A 16,951-nucleotide genomic window follows, 5' to 3' on the forward strand; every position below is an offset into this window, starting at 1 on the left:
CATGTGCGTTCTGGTGCATTTGTGGTGCATTTAGGTGCGTTTTGGTGCATTTCTGATGCATTTTACTGCGTACCAGTACAGTTCAGTGCAGAAAAAATGCAGCATGTTTCACTTTTTTTTCTGGAACTGGAACACACTGGAACTAATCGCACTGGTGTGTACTATGACATTGGAAACCATGTAATCTACTATCAATGGATTTTTGATGCAGAAAAAATGCACTGGACTGCACCTGGTGTGGTGTGAACTAGCCCATAAGCCATGGTGCACATATGTGCGGTGCGGTATATCACATGTGATTCGCACAGGAACTGCACCGCATTCCTGTTCAAATCACATGCAATTTGTGTGCGGTGCGATTGGAGCCGTACATTTTGTATGGCTATATTCGCACTGCACCCGCACCAAAAACGTGCAGGACCCTTTTTTGGGTCAGCATTAGAATCGGATCGCATAGGTATTCACACCTATGCAATCCAATTCTGCACATCGCACTACGTTTTGCGGACAGCTTTCGGGGTGTTGTTAACTTCTTCTGATGCTGTGCAGAATTCGCCCTGAAAACGCTGCAAATTCCACACCGCATCAGTGTGAACTAGGGCTAAGGTGTGGAAATGCCTGTGTCATGTGTTACAGGTATGCTCACTGAAGTCTATGAGTATGAAGAACCCTGAATACGCTCAAAAAGGAGATATAGCAGATAAAGACCTAAGTGAGTTTATTTACCATTCTAATGCTGGCCTTAGGCATTACACAGGTGCTGATCAACTTGCTGCCAAGGGAACACCTTCCACTGCTGGTGTGTGCAGTGGTGTATTTAGGTTTTGTGCTGCCCTAAGCAACACAAAAATCAGACCCCCCTGCCTAACATTGACCAACAACACCCCTGCCTCCCCCAACCCGGAGAGTCGGGCTCTGCATACACCATCAAGCAGTCTGCAGCCTTTCTCGGCTCCCACCTGGTCCCCATGCCACAAGTGTCCCTTCTTTCAGGGGCTAGTGCTGTCCCCCTGCAAAATGCCGCCCTGGGCAACTGCCTTGTTTGCCTTGTGGTAAATAAGCCCTTGGGTGTGTGAATCTCGATGAGCTTTGTGTATTTCCTCCAGATCTGTGCAGTAATCCAGCGTTACATTTTGCCTCTGGGCAGGAGCTTCCTGTAATATAGACTGTAATAATAGTCACTGCTGCTCTGTGTCCTTGTGCAGGGTGCTAGGTCTTGCCTCTACCCCCTCCTGTAGTTTTCTGCAGGCAGCCTGTAGTGGGTGGAGCCTGCTGGGTCCCTCGCATTGCTCTGCTCTCTGCAGAGGCTTTGAAGAGCACATCGATGGTGATCATGATGCTACTACTTTTACAAGGTAATATCTGGGTTTTCAAAGGCATTTTGGGTTCACAAACAGAATTTATATAATTGACTGTTGAAGAATATATTTCAATGATAGTTTTTGTGCCTGGAATTCAGCTTTACGTTGGTCTGGGGTGTATATATGTGTACTCAAAATTATACCCCTGTGAATGAGACTCTGCCGCAACTAGGTGTATTTACCACAAAGCAAACAAGGCATTTGCCTAAGGTGGCATTTTTCAGGGGGGCAGCAGCATTTTTCAGGAGGGCAGTGCCGCCCCCCGAAAGAAGGAATGCAGCACGGGGAACAGGTATGATCCGAGAGAGGCTGTGGGCTACTTGATGGTGTATGAAGAGCCTGACTCTTGTTCCCAGGGATGTCCAGAGCTGTGAAGGTGAGTGTCTTCTCTCTCTCGCTGGGGTGGGGGTGTGCAGTGTATGGGGGGCGGTGATAGTGGAAGGCTCTCTCGGATGGGATGTTGTTGGTCAATGTCAGGCTCACTCCGTAGGGGTGTTGATTGGTGTCAGGGTCTCTCCATGGGGGGGTGATTTTTGTGTTGCCTGGGGCAGCACGAAACATAAATACAACACTGGCCGCAACCAGGAAGCGTATCCTCACTGCCTGCCAAAAGCCCCCGAAAAGCAGTCCTCTGCAGGAAGCCTGCCGCATATCTAAACTACCTTTTCCCTTCGCCCAGGAAACAAACGCTGGAAGCTTAAAGTGGTTGCAAAGGCTGAAGCAGAGGTGGACTGACAACTCTTGGGGCCCCCGGGCAATAGGGGATCATGGGGCCTCTGTGTCCTTGCCAAAACACAAAAAAGCCTATGAAAAAGGTACCAGGGGCATCTCATGGGGCCCCCTACTGACCTCGGGCAGTGCCAAATGGTCAGTCCGCCCCTGGGCTGAAGGTTTTTTACCTTCCTGTATTCTATGAAAAAACATTGTGTGCAGCACCCCCCCCCCAATTCTTTCCTGAGCCCCCTCCGATCCAGCGATGTTCCTTACAGTCTTTGCTGATGGGGACTCTTCCTCCTTCTCATTGGCTGAGACAAAAAGCGGGCTGTCAATCACAGCCAGTGAGCCAATGAAAAGAGAGCACGGGGGGGCTGGCCTGTGTCTTATGGACGCATAGAGCAGTGACTTGGGAACGAGCAGGCAGTGGTGCCCCTAGGGCAGGCAGCTTTCCTTGGGGGGTGCTGCTTGAGGGGGAGGAGCCAGGAGCACCATTGGGGACCCAAAGGGAGAGAATCGAGGATGCTCTGTGCAAAATCACTGCACATAGCAGGTAAATATAGACGTGTGTTATTTAAAAAAAAAAAAAAAAAAGCAATGAAGCTTTAGTGTCACTTGTGCAACATGTGCAAAAACACTTGCACAAGGCTTGTAAAACACCTGAAAAAATAAAACTGCTTTTCACCAAGAATACGCTCTGCTCAGGTGTGAATACAATCACATTTTTCCTCTGCACATGCTTGCATATTATGCTATTATTATTATAATGAACACAGATTTCAGCTGTGTGAGAAAATGAATATTTCTTCCTGGGAATGTGATGTATATTTAAGGAGAGACACAGGCTGTGACAGCATAGTCTCCAGATCAAATGGCAGTTAATGAGTTAAGCAGTAGGCAGTGCTGTGGGCCTTTGAATAATAGTGCAGCTGAGTGGAGCTGCAGCAAGGAGAGAGATCTGGATAGAGATGTTAACTAAAGGAGATCACAGAGCCTTCCAGCACTGCTAGAGCACATCACTGCCTACTATTCCACAGACGGAGGGAGACCTCTCTCTACCTGATTTATGGAGGCTGTCAGTTTAGGGGGACTCCTGTTTTTCAGCACTGCAGGACTGGATAGAATGGACAGCTATTCCCTGAAACCCAAAGCTGGTGATTTCTAGGAGGGCTTTCTGCTTTCACATCCTCCTGTGAGATTGCACTTACTCTGAGACACAAAGTGCTGAAGCTGCTGTATACATCGCAGACACCAAGAGGCAGATGGCACAGGCTCTGGACAGCAACTGCCATTCACCTCCGGTCTAATGCAGCAATAGCCGGGCTAAAGGTCGCAAGATGCCTCTGGAGGCTGCCAACCGCTAGCTGGGCAGCTGACAACCTGGAAGTTGGGCATCATATCAGCAGACAGGTAAGGGCACAGATAATATTACTTTTCAAGCCTTGCTAATTAAAGCTGTTAATGATTTATCAACATATTGTAGCCAATCAGGGATGTTACCTGCCAGTGCTAACAGCTAAAGCCCGAACCGCATATTACAGGACCAGTAACTTTACTAGTTAGGCTTGCTGGATAAACTTTATCACCCTGATGATGAAAGGTAAAGCTGGATGCCAGTGTTGAAGCTTTTATTGATTAATATGGGGGGGGGGGGGGGGAAGGATGATGTGTGGTTTCCATTCATAGCCCATAAGGCTGTGCTATATTAATATCTAGTGAATCTACAGAATGACAATGTACCTGTCAAAGGATGCTGTGCTGTGAAAGCCTCTTTACAACTTCAAGGCAATCTAGAAATAGCAGCCAGTGGATTACAACTGGTCTCTATGAAAGCAAATGCAAGGGAGGGGGGTCATTCCCTGAGAACAGGAGATCCTTGGCCATTCTGCAATAGGAGGTGTTGTGCTGTTTGTAGGATGAGTGGAAGGGGTTTGGAGTGGCAAGTTTCAGGCTAGTTAGCTCCATGGCAAGTGATGCAGTGTCACAGAGAGAGGCAGATGTCTGGACGACAGGTGAGCAGGGCAGCCAGTGAGACCAGTTAAATCCTTACAAGCAAGTTTGTCTTGTACACTCCAGCACACATCAATGTGCAGATTGCTGCCTAATGCACCAATGCTTTCCATAAATCTGTGCTTCCAGATTCTAGCTGATCTTTGCTAGAAACTGTTCTTTGAGCAAGAACAGTTTTATGTATTCCTGCATGCTGAACATTTCATTCTCACTGACATTTTTTTCTCTGTTTTTCTTCGTTTTAGTCATTTCAGCAGTTGTGCATATTGAACTGAACTCATATGCATGCCCTGTCAATGTTATTTGCCCTATCCATATACTGGCTTCTAGTATTTTTAATCAACATGGCATTTCCTGCTTTGATTTCTATTCACAGTAATAAAATACAAATACCAGTTTGTTTCTAACACAATTCATTATTTAGCACAAAGTACTATTCCTAAGGATTATCTGCTAGGAAGGACTGTGGTGGCATCTGCCATGATACAATATTAAGATGGAGTTTTTGAGTGCTTGTTTCACCTTAGCTTAGGTAAAGGCAATTTTATACTGAAGACTGGGAGCTTATTCAAACAAGAAATCTGTACTAGGATTTTGTGTGTCTCATGCTATTCCTAATGAAATGTGAAAAGCAGGCATTGTGACAGCCTCTGCTGTGTAGCCAAACTTCTCTGCAGACTTACTAATCGGTCAAATAGGGCATCACTGTCTCTACAGTAAACCACAGCACGCCTGCAAGAGTTAACTGGTTCCCTGGGTGGCTCCTCTGGGAATGAACGGCTTACCGTGCCAGATTTCATGAATTTTAGCTATAGTTGTATCCTGGCACTAAGTGGATTATTGGTATATTATACCATGGATTACTGGTGATATGCCATAATATGATCGGATTTAGTTATTGGTGCATGCTCATCAATAAGGACTGCATTTGTGGAGTTAGTCTCTCTCATTATATATGGAAGTAAATCTATCCTGGCACTTTTAATCTGTATATGCCTTATAAAACCTTTTCATTGCACAGAGTAACGCTGTACATCAGTAAATTGAATTATTTATAGTCCTTTATTCCTAATGACAGATATATGCCCATTTTGATGTAAGCATTGCATAATTTTAATACATGTACTTTTGTCTATATAATGGTTAAAGGAACAATAATAAAAGTCATACTATTTCTAATTAGCGTCAAAATTCTACTGCATGTTCCTGTGCTGGTAACAGCATTACTGTTTTTGATTAGACACTATACTGTCTGAGCAGGAACATTATCATCACAGATCAAACTGAAATCATTAAAAGACACTTGTAACTGACAGCTGTCACAATGTCATATTTGTAGAGCTTTACTTGGCATTCATTACCATCCCTCATTACGTTATCTCATGACAATCCCATAGATTGGGATACACAGTACAGTACATGAGATTACTGGAACTTTATGAAGGTTGCTTGGTTTTTAGCATTTTAGAGCATGGATGAGTGTAGGGAAAGGTGATGACAGGGTTGAATATAATGATCACTTCAGATCTGAATTTACTAATCATCACCCAATTCTCACTGAAATCAGGTATGATTGGATCTATTTAAAGATACGATGGTCGTTACTTTATATTTTAATGGTTGGAAATACGCAATGCAAACTGTACAACATCTTCTTGAATGTTATTGGCCTTTATCATAGAATTAGGTGGCTCTGGAGTTTTAGGGATTCTTTCAATTTATGATTAGGGGCTAAGGGATTTGAATACAGTACTAAAGATTCCTGCTTTCACTTCTGTTGGCTGTAATATACAGATTCTAGTTCAGTATCTCCTTAGTTGTTTTCACCTGCAACCATTTACAGTATACTACACAAACTTCAACTGAAGGATAATCCTCATACTGCCCTTAATACCTGCTCATTTATATGCAAAAATCACACTGTCAGACAGTATTGATGGAACCCAGGAAATGCTCAGTGTCATGGATAGTGTTTGCTTAATGATGGCTTGGAGTTGGGTAAAGGAACAGTAATTTACCTCATCCTCTGTAAAGCGATTCATTTCCCTCACTTGACAATACTTGGAGTATGTCTAAAGCCTTTTTTTCTGTGAGATTAGGAAAAGGTAATAAAAAAAAACCCCGTCACCACCAGTGTCCCATTTGGGAGATCCCTTTTTGCTTCCTATCTCAATAAAAACATCAGGAAATAAGAAATCTCTCTAAAATGAGGGGATGTCCTTTTTTATACAGTTGTCACCTTAATACAAGTCCTTATTGGGAGAGTTCCCCTCAATTTCTGTTCTGGTGACAGTTTTCCATCTCGTTCAGTCATGAAGACAGTAGTCACTAGGACTAATAGAGAGTTAATGCCTTAGCAGAGTCACAGACTGCAATACAAACATAATGAGTGTTCTATTTCCTTATCACTTTTATTTAAAAAAAAATGGCTTTAGGTGCAGTGCAAAAGGAACCTGTACTGACAGATAGTTAGGACGGCCATGGCTGATCTTCGATTTTGAAAATGCTAGTTTCTTTGCTATTATGATAACGCCAAGGCTTCTTATCTGAATTTATGGGTTGTGACTTTCCTTTGACTTTGTTAGCCACATGTTTGTTCTGGATCAGTGACTAAGAAAGCACTGAGGACCAAATCAGTGGCTAATAAAGCACTGAGGACCAAGTCAGTGGCTAAGAAAGGACTGACGACCAAATCAGTGGCTAAGAAAGGAATGAAAACCAAGTCAGTGGCTAAGACAGGACTGAGGACCAAGTCAGTGGCTAAGAAAGGATTGAGGAACAAATCAGTGGCTAATAAAGCACTGAGGACCACGTTAGTGGCTAATAAAGCACTGAGGACCGAGTCAGTGGCTAAGAAAGGACTGAAGACCAAATCAGTGGCTAAGAAAGGAATGAAGACCAAGTCAGTGGCTAAGAAAGGACTGAGGACCAAGTCAGTGGCTAAGAAAGCACTGAGGACCATGTCTGGTCAGGTCAGGGATGGCAGTGTCCAAAAGTTGCTTCAAATTCTCTTTGTGGTTTTTCTAATTACATATTTTTTGTCTTTATCCAGTCTACAGTTCCTCATCCGCTAAGTAACTAAGTAAACCAGTGTTAACACTGAATATGAAAGCGTTATCTCTTCAAAATGAATTTTAAGGATGGATTGTTTTTGTCATTTCTGCACATACTTAGTTTGTACAAAAGGTCAGGTTAACCATTCCTTGATGTTGGCTTTAGCTTGCCAGTATTTAGGATGGCAATGATTGCATTCAGGATCTACCAGAACACCCTAAACTGCCATTCACAGTTAAATTAACACAGGTTAGTTTTGGCAAACTGCAATCTGGCTTTTTTATGTTTCTGTGTCAGCAGTTGGGTCCTCCTGGGTCTCCTACCATAGCGTCCCTTTTCATTCAGATTGCGACATATAGTGCAAGCTGACACAGTTGTACCCTATGCCTGAAGGTCAGCCTAAATTTGTCTGGAAATTGTTCAAGGTTTTTATCCACCATTCAAACAATCTTTCATTGCAAGCTTTGATTATGTTTGTCTCTTAGGTTCTTCTTGACAACTAACCTTCTTGACAATGTTGTGCACAGTGGATACAGGAACATTAAAGTGGTTCTAAAGGCTCACGGTTTTTTACCTTAATGCATTTTATACAAGAAGGTAAAAAACCTTCTCTGTGCACCATCCCCCCAGCCCCCCCCTAATACTCACCTAAGCCCCCTCTCAGTGATGTGCACTGGAGTCTTGGCTATCCCAGGACTCTCACTTATCATTGGTTGACACAGAATCGGGAGCCATTGGCTCTCACTGCTGTCAATTACAGCAAGTGAGCCAATGAGAAAAGAGAGCGGGCGGGGCCGAGCTGCTGCTCCGTGTGTCCATTCAAGCTGCTTGCTTTGGGGGAACCCAACAGGAGGGAGGGCCAGGAGCATCGGCAGGAGACCTGAGAAGAGGAGAATCCGGGCTGCTATGTGCAAAACCACTGCACACAGCAGGTAAGTATAGGCAGGTTTGTTATTTAAATAAATAAATAAGCCTTTAGAATCCCTTTAAAGAAGAGTTCCACTCACGCTGTCAAAAAATAAAAGTCAGCAGCTACAAAAACTGTAGCTGCCGACTTTTAAAAAACACCCACTCACCTGTTCCTCGGTCCCATGGTGTGTCCCATGCAGCCCGTTTTACTGGCTGTCTTCTCTCCCTGGGAGCCGGCATCTTCAGTGTGGGCACACGGCTGTGACAGCCTGCGGCTTCACTGCCGGGTACCCACTGCGCATGCGAGAGTAGCATTGCAGTTCCTGAATGGTCCTGTAGTCTTCTGGGACCTATCATGTGTCTCAAAAGACTACGGGGAGGGAGGAAGGGAGGACACCTTCCACTTCCGATCGCCTAGGCGATTGGAGTGGAAGTGGGAGTGGGTACCTGTCAAATTCGGGTATCCGCTCCCCCCCCCGCCCCCCAAAGGTGCCAATCCTTAATGGGGAGCGGGGGACCAGTCTTTAAAGCGGAACTTCCCCTTTTGAGTGGAGCTCCGCTTTAAGATCTGTTAATTGATACAGGCTAGTTTAATTACAAATTACAGGAGCATCACAAACTTGGAATGCAATTTCTGTGTTTCTTACAATTTTTGGAAGGTGCCGATAGCTTTGTCCAGTCCATTTTTGGGGTTTTGCGTGGAATGGGTCAGATTTGGCTTTTTGTTTCTCTGCTTTTTTGTGTCATGCCAATAAAATCAAAATAAATAAACATGAGAATGCCTAAACATTTGTAATTGCAACAACTTTCTGGAAGAAGTGGTGCATTATCTGATAGAAATGCAGGGATGCCAATATTTTTTGGTCGTGACTTTATTCACTGTGTAATATAATAAAATAAAAATAAAAAATAATTTAAAAAAGTCCTTACAAGTGAAGTTTAAATTCTCCCGGTGAGTTCCACCACCATTGCCACATACAGTCTCTTACAAAGACACCAAATTATAAGTGGTCTGATTTTGTTGTGTATATAAGATCTGTTTATTCAAGATGTCTTCTAAAGCTTGGGAAACTGCAGGGCACACCAGCAAGGACCGTAACAGCAAGGAGTCTCTGAGGACATGGGAACCACGGGATACACCAACAGGGTGGGACACACTTCTCCCACGCCACTCACATCAGTCCAGCAAGAGAAATAAACAGCATACCATAGGGTGGGGCATGTGCTGACGTCATTATGCCCAACTGAGTTAGCAGCAGTGTGAAGATTGTGATTAGAGATGAGCGAATCGAACCAGGCGAACCGGAATTCGAGTCGAATTTCAGGAAATATTCGATTCGCGGCGAAACCGAAATTTTGCCTACTTCGGGTGCGCGAATCGAACATTTCCCGATCAGCCGGCAAAAGTGTCCCTGCAGTGAGCTCCGCTATTTCTGACAGTTCTCTGACAGAAGGAACACATGTTTAGCGGTTGAAACATTGTATCTATTAGTTTACATTTAGGATACAGATGTTTCAACCACTGTTCATGTGAAGAAGCTGTGAGAGAACTGTCAGAAATAGAGGAACTCTGCACATACACTTTTTGCCGGCTTAGAATTATTCTTCTTTTCATCCTACTTCTTCTTCTTCTTCATCTTCATCCTCAGAAGAAGAGGATGAGGATGAGGATGAAGAAGAAGAAGAAGAAGTAGGATGAAAAGAAGAATAATTCCAAGCCGGCAAAAAGTGTATGTGCAGAGTTCCTCTATTTCTGACAGTTCTCTCACAGCTTCTTCACATGTACAGCGGTTGAAACATCTGTATCCTAAATGGAAACTAATAGACACAATTTGTATCTATTAGTTTCCATTTAGGATACAGATGTTTCAACCGCTGTACATGTGAAGAAGCTGTGAGAGAACTGTCAGAAATAGAGGAACTCTGCACATACACTTTTTGCCGGCTTGGAATTATTCTTCTTTTCATCCTACTTCTTCTTCTTCTTCTTCTTCTTCATCCTCATCCTCATCCTCTTCTTCTGAGGATGAGGATGAAGAAGAAGAAGAAGCAGTAGGATGAAAATAAGAATAATTCCAAGCCGGCAAAAAGTGTATGTGCAGAGTTCCTCTATTCTGCAGATACACTTAGAGGAGCTCTGCACATACACTTTTTGCCTGTTTGGAATTAATCTTATTTTCATCCTACTTCTTCTTCTTCTTCTTCTTCTTTATCCTCATCCTCAGAAGAAGAAGAAGAGGATGAAGAAGAAGAAGAAGAAGAAGAAGTAGGATGAAAATAAGAATAATTGCAAGCCGGCAAAAAGTGTATGTGCAGAGTTCCTCTATTCTGCAGATACACTTAGAGGAGCTCTGCACATACACTTTTTGCCGGCTTGGAATTAATCTTATTTTCATCCTACTTCTTCTTCTTCTTCTTCTTCATCCTCATCCTCATCCTCAGAAGAAGAAGAAGAGGATGAGGATGAGGATGAAGAAGAAGAAGAAGAAGTAGGATGAAAATAAGAATAATTCCAAGCCGGCAAAAAGTGTATCTGCAGAGCTCCTCTAAGTGTATCTGCAGAGCTCCTCTAAGTGTATCTGCAGAATAGAGGAACTCTGCACATACACTTTTTGCCGGAAACCGCTGTATGGAGGGAATGTCCCAGAACTGTCAGAAATAGTCTATTTCTGACAGTTCTGGGACATTCACTCCATACAGCTGTTTCAACCGCTGTATGGAGGGAATGTCATAGAACTGTCAGAAATAGACTATTAATGACAGTTCTGGGACTGTCCTTCCATACAGCGGTTGAAACATTGTATGTATTTGTTTCCATAAATGGATCCATTTATGGAAACAAATACATACAATGTTTCAACCGCTGCATGGAAGGACAGTCCCAGAACTGTCATTAATAGTCTATTTCTGACAGTTCCATGACATTCCCTCCATACAGCGGTTGAAACAGCTGTATGGAGTGAATGTCCCAGAACTGTCAGAAATAGACAGAAACTGTCACAGAACTGTCCTTCTTCTCATCCTTCTCCTTCTTCTCATCCTTCTTCTCATCCTTCTTCTCATCCTTCTCCTTCTTCTCATCCTTCTCCTTCTTCTCATCCTTCTCCTTCTCCTTCTTCTCATCCTTCTCCTTCTCCTTCTTCTCATCCTTCTCCTTCTTCTCATCCTTCTCCTTCTCCTTCTTCTCATCCTTCTCCTTCTCCTTCTTCTCATCCTTCTCCTTCTCCTTCTTCTCATCCTTCTCCTTCTCCTTCTTCTCATCCTTCTCCTTTTCCTTCTTCTCATCCTTCTCCTTCTGCTTCTTCTCATCCTTCTGCTTCTCCTTCTTCTCATCCTTCTCCTTCTTCTCATCCTTCTCCTTCTTCTCATCCTTCTCCTTCTTCTCATCCTTCTCCTTCTTCTCATCCTTCTCCTTCTCCTTCTTCTCATCCTTCTCCTTTTCCTTCTTCTCATCCTTCTCCTTCTGCTTCTCCTTCTCCTTCTTCTCATCCTTCTCCTTCTTCTCATCCTTCTCCTTCTTCTCATCCTTCTCCTTCTCCTTCTTCTCATCCTTCTCCTTCTTCTCATCCTTCTTCTCATCCTTCTTCTCATCCTTCTCCTTCTTCTCATCCTTCTTCTCATCCTTCTTCTCATCCTTCTCCTTCTTCTCATCCTTCTCCTTCTTCTCATCCTTCTCCTTCTTCTCATCCTTCTCCTTCTTCTCATCCTTCTCCTTCTCCTTCTTCTCATCCTTCTCCTTCTCCTTCTTCTCATCCTTCTCCTTCTCCTTCTTCTCATCCTTCTCCTTCTCCATCTTCTCATCCTTCTCCTTCTCCTTCTTCTCATCCTTCTCCTTCTTCTCATCCTTCTCCTTCTTCTCATCCTTCTCCTTCTCCTTCTTCTCATCCTTCTCCTTCTTCTCATCCTTCTCCTTCTCCTTCTTCTCATCCTTCTCCTTCTTCTCATCCTTCTTCTCATCCTTCTCCTTCTTCTCATCCTTCTTCTCATCCTTCTCCTTCTTCTCATCCTTCTTCTCATCCTTCTTCTCATCCTTCTTCTCATCCTTCTCCTTCTTCTCATCCTTCTCCTTCTTCTCATCCTTCTCCTTCTTCTCATCCTTCTCCTTCTTCTCATCCTTCTCCTTCTCCTTCTTCTCATCCTTCTCCTTCTCCATCTTCTCATCCTTCTCCTTCTTCTCATCCTTCTCCTTCTCCTTCTTCTCATCCTTCTCCTTCTTCTCATCCTTCTCCTTCTCCTTCTCTTTCCTCATCTCCAAGGGCATTTAAATTAAAGGTACAGTGTTCTGCACTAATTTAAAGGCTCTCTGAAGCCTAGAAACCCTTTTTATAAGTCATCTTCGTAGCGAAGAAATTCGCATCGAATCGTATTTCACACTGGAATTCGCCGAATCAGCCGAATCGAATTTTTGAGAAATTCGCTCATCTCTAATTGTGATATGCTTGTTACATGCTGTTAAATGTGAGAAGACATAGGTTGATTTACTAAAACTGGAGAGTGCAAAATCTTGTATAGCGCTGCTTAAAAACCAGCTTCTTTGTTTTTCTTTTTTTGTCAAAGCATATTAGAACAAGCTGAAGTTAGAAGCTGATTGGCTACCACGTATAGATTTTGCAGTCTCCAGGTTTAGTAAATCAGCTCCACTGTATACAAACTCCTTAAAGTCATCAGGTTTGCCCTATGGGATTCTGTTTATTTCTCTTGCTGGACCGATGTGAGTGGTGCAGGAGAGGTGATTACACAGGGTTCCCATGTCCTAAGAGGTATCTTGCTGCTATGGTCCTTGCTGAAGTGCCTTGTGGTTCCCAAGCTTTAGGAGACTTCTTGAGGTGACAGATCTTATATACACAGTACAAGTAGACCACCTATAATTTGGGGTCTTTGTAATCAGTAAGAGGCTGTATGTGGCAGTGGTGGTGGAACTCACCTGGAGAATTAGAACTGGAGTTTTCCTTAATTTGTTATTGATTTTTATTTTATTACATTATACAGAGTATATATGTCAGTTGAGGTTTTGGCATTTGGTTTATTTTTTTTTACTTTTGTGGGGTCCCTTCACTGGCTCCCGATTGCCCAGCGCATCAAATTCAAATTGCTAACTCTGACCTACAAAGCCATTCACAATGCCGCCTCAAACTACCGTATTTTTTGCCGTATAAGACGCACCTGACCATAAGATGCACCTAGGTTTTAGAGGCAGAAAACAGGAAAAAAAAAATTCTGAACTAATGGACTGCAGACACAGTACAGGAGATGACCAGAGACTGCGGACAGTACAGGAGATGACCAGAGACTGCGGACAGCACAGGGATGACCAGAGACTGCGGACAGCACAGGGATGACCAGAGACTGCGGACAGCACAGGGATGACCAGAGACTGCGGACAGCACAGGGATGACCAGAGACTGCGGACAGCACAGGGATGACCAGAGACTGCGGACAGCACAGGGATGACCAGAGACTGCGGACAGCACAGGGATGACCAGAGACTGCGGACAGTACAGATGACTGCTGACCTTTGGGGAGGTGGGGAGCGGGTACCTGAATTTGACAGGTACCCGCTCTTACTTCCGCAGAGTTTTTGTTTGATCTTACCTGTTCCTCGATCCAGCCGCGCGCTGTCTTCCCGGCTTCTGTAATGGCGCTCGGCATGACAGCCGGGTGCCCAGTGCTCATGAGTGAGAAGCACTTGCGCTTTGTGATTGGTCCGGCGGCTTCTGGGATCTGTCATGTGTCCCAGGTACCGCCTTACCATTCACAAAAAGCACCGCTTCTTGCGCATGCGCACTTGGCACCCGGCTGTCATGCCCAGTGCCCACACTACAGAAGCCGGGAAGACAGCACGCCGCTGGATAGAGGAACAGGTAAGGTCCCGCTGCAGAGCTGAGCGGCCGGCCCGGTATTCTGACACAGCCGCGGTGGAAATACCGGACCGGCCGCTCCATATTCGCCCCATAAGACGCACTGACATATCCCCCCCAGTTTTGGGGAAGAAAAAGTGCGTCTTATACAGCGAAAAATACGGTACCTAACCGACCTGATACCCAAATACCACCCTACCCGTGCCCTTCGCTCCTCACAGGACCTCCTACTCTCTAGCTCCCTGGTCTCCTCCTCCCACACTCGATTGCAGGACTTCTCCAGGACTTCCCCCATCCTCTGGAACTCCCTACCCCAATCCATCAGACTGTCACCTACCCTCCTCACCTTCAGACGCACCCTGAAAACCCATCTCTTCAGGGAAGCCTACCCCACCCCACCCCACCCTCACCTAACAACTGATCTCCTCCTCTTCTCCCACCACTCCATTCCCCACAGCCATTTCCTCCTGTACCACTTCCCCCCCTCCTAGATTGTAAGCTCGAAAGAGCAGGGCCCTCGAAACCCCTTGTGTATTGTATTGTTACTGTCTTGTCTCATGTTCTGTCCCCCTTGCTATTGTACAACGCTGAGCAAACCCTTTGGCGCTATATAAATACTGTATAATAATAATATTTATTTATCTTTAACACTTTTCATTTATTCAAAGACACAGCGCAACAATATTAGGACATCATTTTGTGCACTTGTTATGTGTTTTTGAGTACAGCTGTGAAAATTGATAGTGATATTTTATTTGGAGTACTAGGCACAGTTTTATTTTTTAGTTTAAATTATAGTGAAGGCTGCTATGTAGTGTCATTTTGAAGCTAAAGCAGTATTGTATGTTACCATGCATGACTCTCAGGTACGTATATACAACAGGTGGCATTTCAGCTCTGCATGCATTGTGATGGTGGTACATCACTGACCGAGTTTGGGAAGCACCATGCCTGCATTCTTCTGGTTTCTGGCTGTAACAAAATACCTGATTTACTTAACAGTTTGATTAAAGATATTATAGAACAGCTCATTACAGCTCTACTGAGCTAATACATATTAAAGGATACATTCATCTTTTAGACAAAATAATAAATGCACATTTTTTTGCAGGTAAAAAAATATGCATTTATTATTTTTATCTACAGGAGCCTAGAAAGCATTGAATGAGTGACGCAGCCATGTTGGCGGAGCCCCACATGGCCGCGCTGTTTTCAACTTTGACAGATAGTATGGGGAGACTTATCCCCATATTATCTATCAGAGGGAGGGAACGAGTGGAAAATGTAACATGTTCCCAAAGGTGAACTTATCCTTTAATGTACCCCAAATCATATGGCAAATACCAGACATGTCAGAATGTCACCCTGGCCCATAACTTGTTTTCATGTTTTGGATGCTGGATATATTTCCTGTTAGTTTTAAAACCCACAGGGAAGGAAAGACCTATACATAATTTTAGTGAGCGTATGCAACTGCACAGATGTCTGTTGGCAATAAATTACTAATGAAAAACAGCCATTAGATTTAGTGTAAAATAGGCCCTTAATATGCCTAAAAAAGACAGATTGTTTTACAATATTTGTATTCTGGTGAACAGCAATATTTTAAGATTTAGTAACCACAATATACAACGTGCTAGGCTATACAGTATATTTTCAAACACGCTGTTTCTTGACCACCCATAATTACCATATATCATTCATCACATGCAAAACAGAACATATAGAAAGATGAACCTTTTTTGTGACAAAGTACACAGTCACTAACACAACACACTATGGGTCTGATTTACTAAAACTAGAGAGTGCAAAATGTGGTGCCAGCTGTACATGGTAGCCAATCAGCTTCTAACCTCATCTTGTTCAATTAAGCTTTGACGAAAAAAAAAAAACTAGAAGCTGATTGGTTTCTCTGCCGAGCTGCAACAAATTTTGAACTCTCCAGTTTTAGGTCCCTTTCACACTGGCGTTCCGTATGTCCGTTTTTCATCTGTCCGTTTACGGACACCCATGTATTTCTATAGACTAGCGGATGTAAATGGATGATCATCTGTTTACATCCGTTAATATCTCATCCGTTAACATGAATGGAAGAAAACTCTATTTTTGTTCCGTTAAAAAAAAAAAAACAGAACGGATGAAAAGTGGATGTAAATGGATGAAAATAGATGTAATCGGACAAAAAACGGATGTAAACAAACAAAAGCGGACAAAAAATGGATGTAAATGGACTAAAACGGATGTAAACAGAAGAAAAACGGAAGAAAACCAGACTAAAAACGGATGTAAACTGATGAAAAACTGATGAAAACCTGATGTGAACTGATGAAAATCTGACATAAACTGATGAAAAACTGACGTAAACTGATGAAAACCTGATGTGAACTGATGAAAAACTGACGTAAACTGATGAAAAACTGATGTGAACTGATCTATTTTTTCTTGGAAAAAACGTGACTGGACTGATGAAGAAAACGGAACGCCCGTGTGAAAGGGCCCTTAGTAAATCAACCCCAGTGTGTACCTTTGGTGTGACTGTATGAGCCCCTAAAGTACACCTGTCATGAAAGAATTATGTAGGCTGCCATTGCTGACCTCTCCTTGAGAATGTTAGTTCCCTGGCTGTCAGAATGATGGCTTGACTGCTTTGCTTTGTGTTACTGACCCAGGACAAGTATAGGGATAAAGAATCCTGACATGAATTCCCAGCACCCTTGTTCCAAGTCTTTTACTCAGAACTATTACAGCCAGGGGCGGACTGACAAGTCATGGGGCCCCCGGGCAATAAGGGATTATGGGGCCCCTGTATCCTTGCCCAAACTCAAAAAAGCCTATGAAAAAGGTACCAGGGGCATCTCATGGGGCCCCCTACTGATCCCGAGCCCTCGGGCAGTGCTCGAGTTTCCAAATGGTCAGTCCGCCCCTGATTACAGCCATACCCATCCAGGCATTTAGTATTTTCAAAAGGATGCCAGAAACAGGAGCTCAAGTACTACTTACAATGGCTTTCAGTAAATAAATGTGAGGCGTTTTTTTTTTATTTTA

General features: G+C 43.6%; 1 protein-coding gene across 3 annotated transcripts in view; it reads left to right on the top strand.

Annotated features, from left to right (window-relative positions):
- The first annotated feature begins 2,920 nt into the window (after positions 1 to 2,920).
- The window catches only part of WSCD2 (WSC domain sialate O sulfotransferase 2), a 405,505-nt gene continuing 391,474 nt past the window's right edge, over positions 2,921 to 16,951 (top strand). For 2 of the 3 annotated variants that reach the window (XM_089677027.1, XM_089677044.1), the window contains exon 1: positions 2,921 to 3,485. The gene's annotated coding sequence lies outside the window, so the exon portion shown is untranslated. Of the gene's footprint in view, positions 3,486 to 4,039; positions 4,088 to 16,951 lie in introns of those variants that run through there. The other variant, XM_089677035.1, reaches the window with a different exon arrangement.

The sequence above is a fragment of the Staurois parvus genome, unplaced genomic scaffold (genome assembly GCF_062004578.1).
Source record: "Staurois parvus isolate SC_StPar_1 unplaced genomic scaffold, SC_StPar_1.0 ptg000014l, whole genome shotgun sequence".
Classification (NCBI taxonomy): domain Eukaryota; kingdom Metazoa; phylum Chordata; class Amphibia; order Anura; family Ranidae; genus Staurois; species Staurois parvus.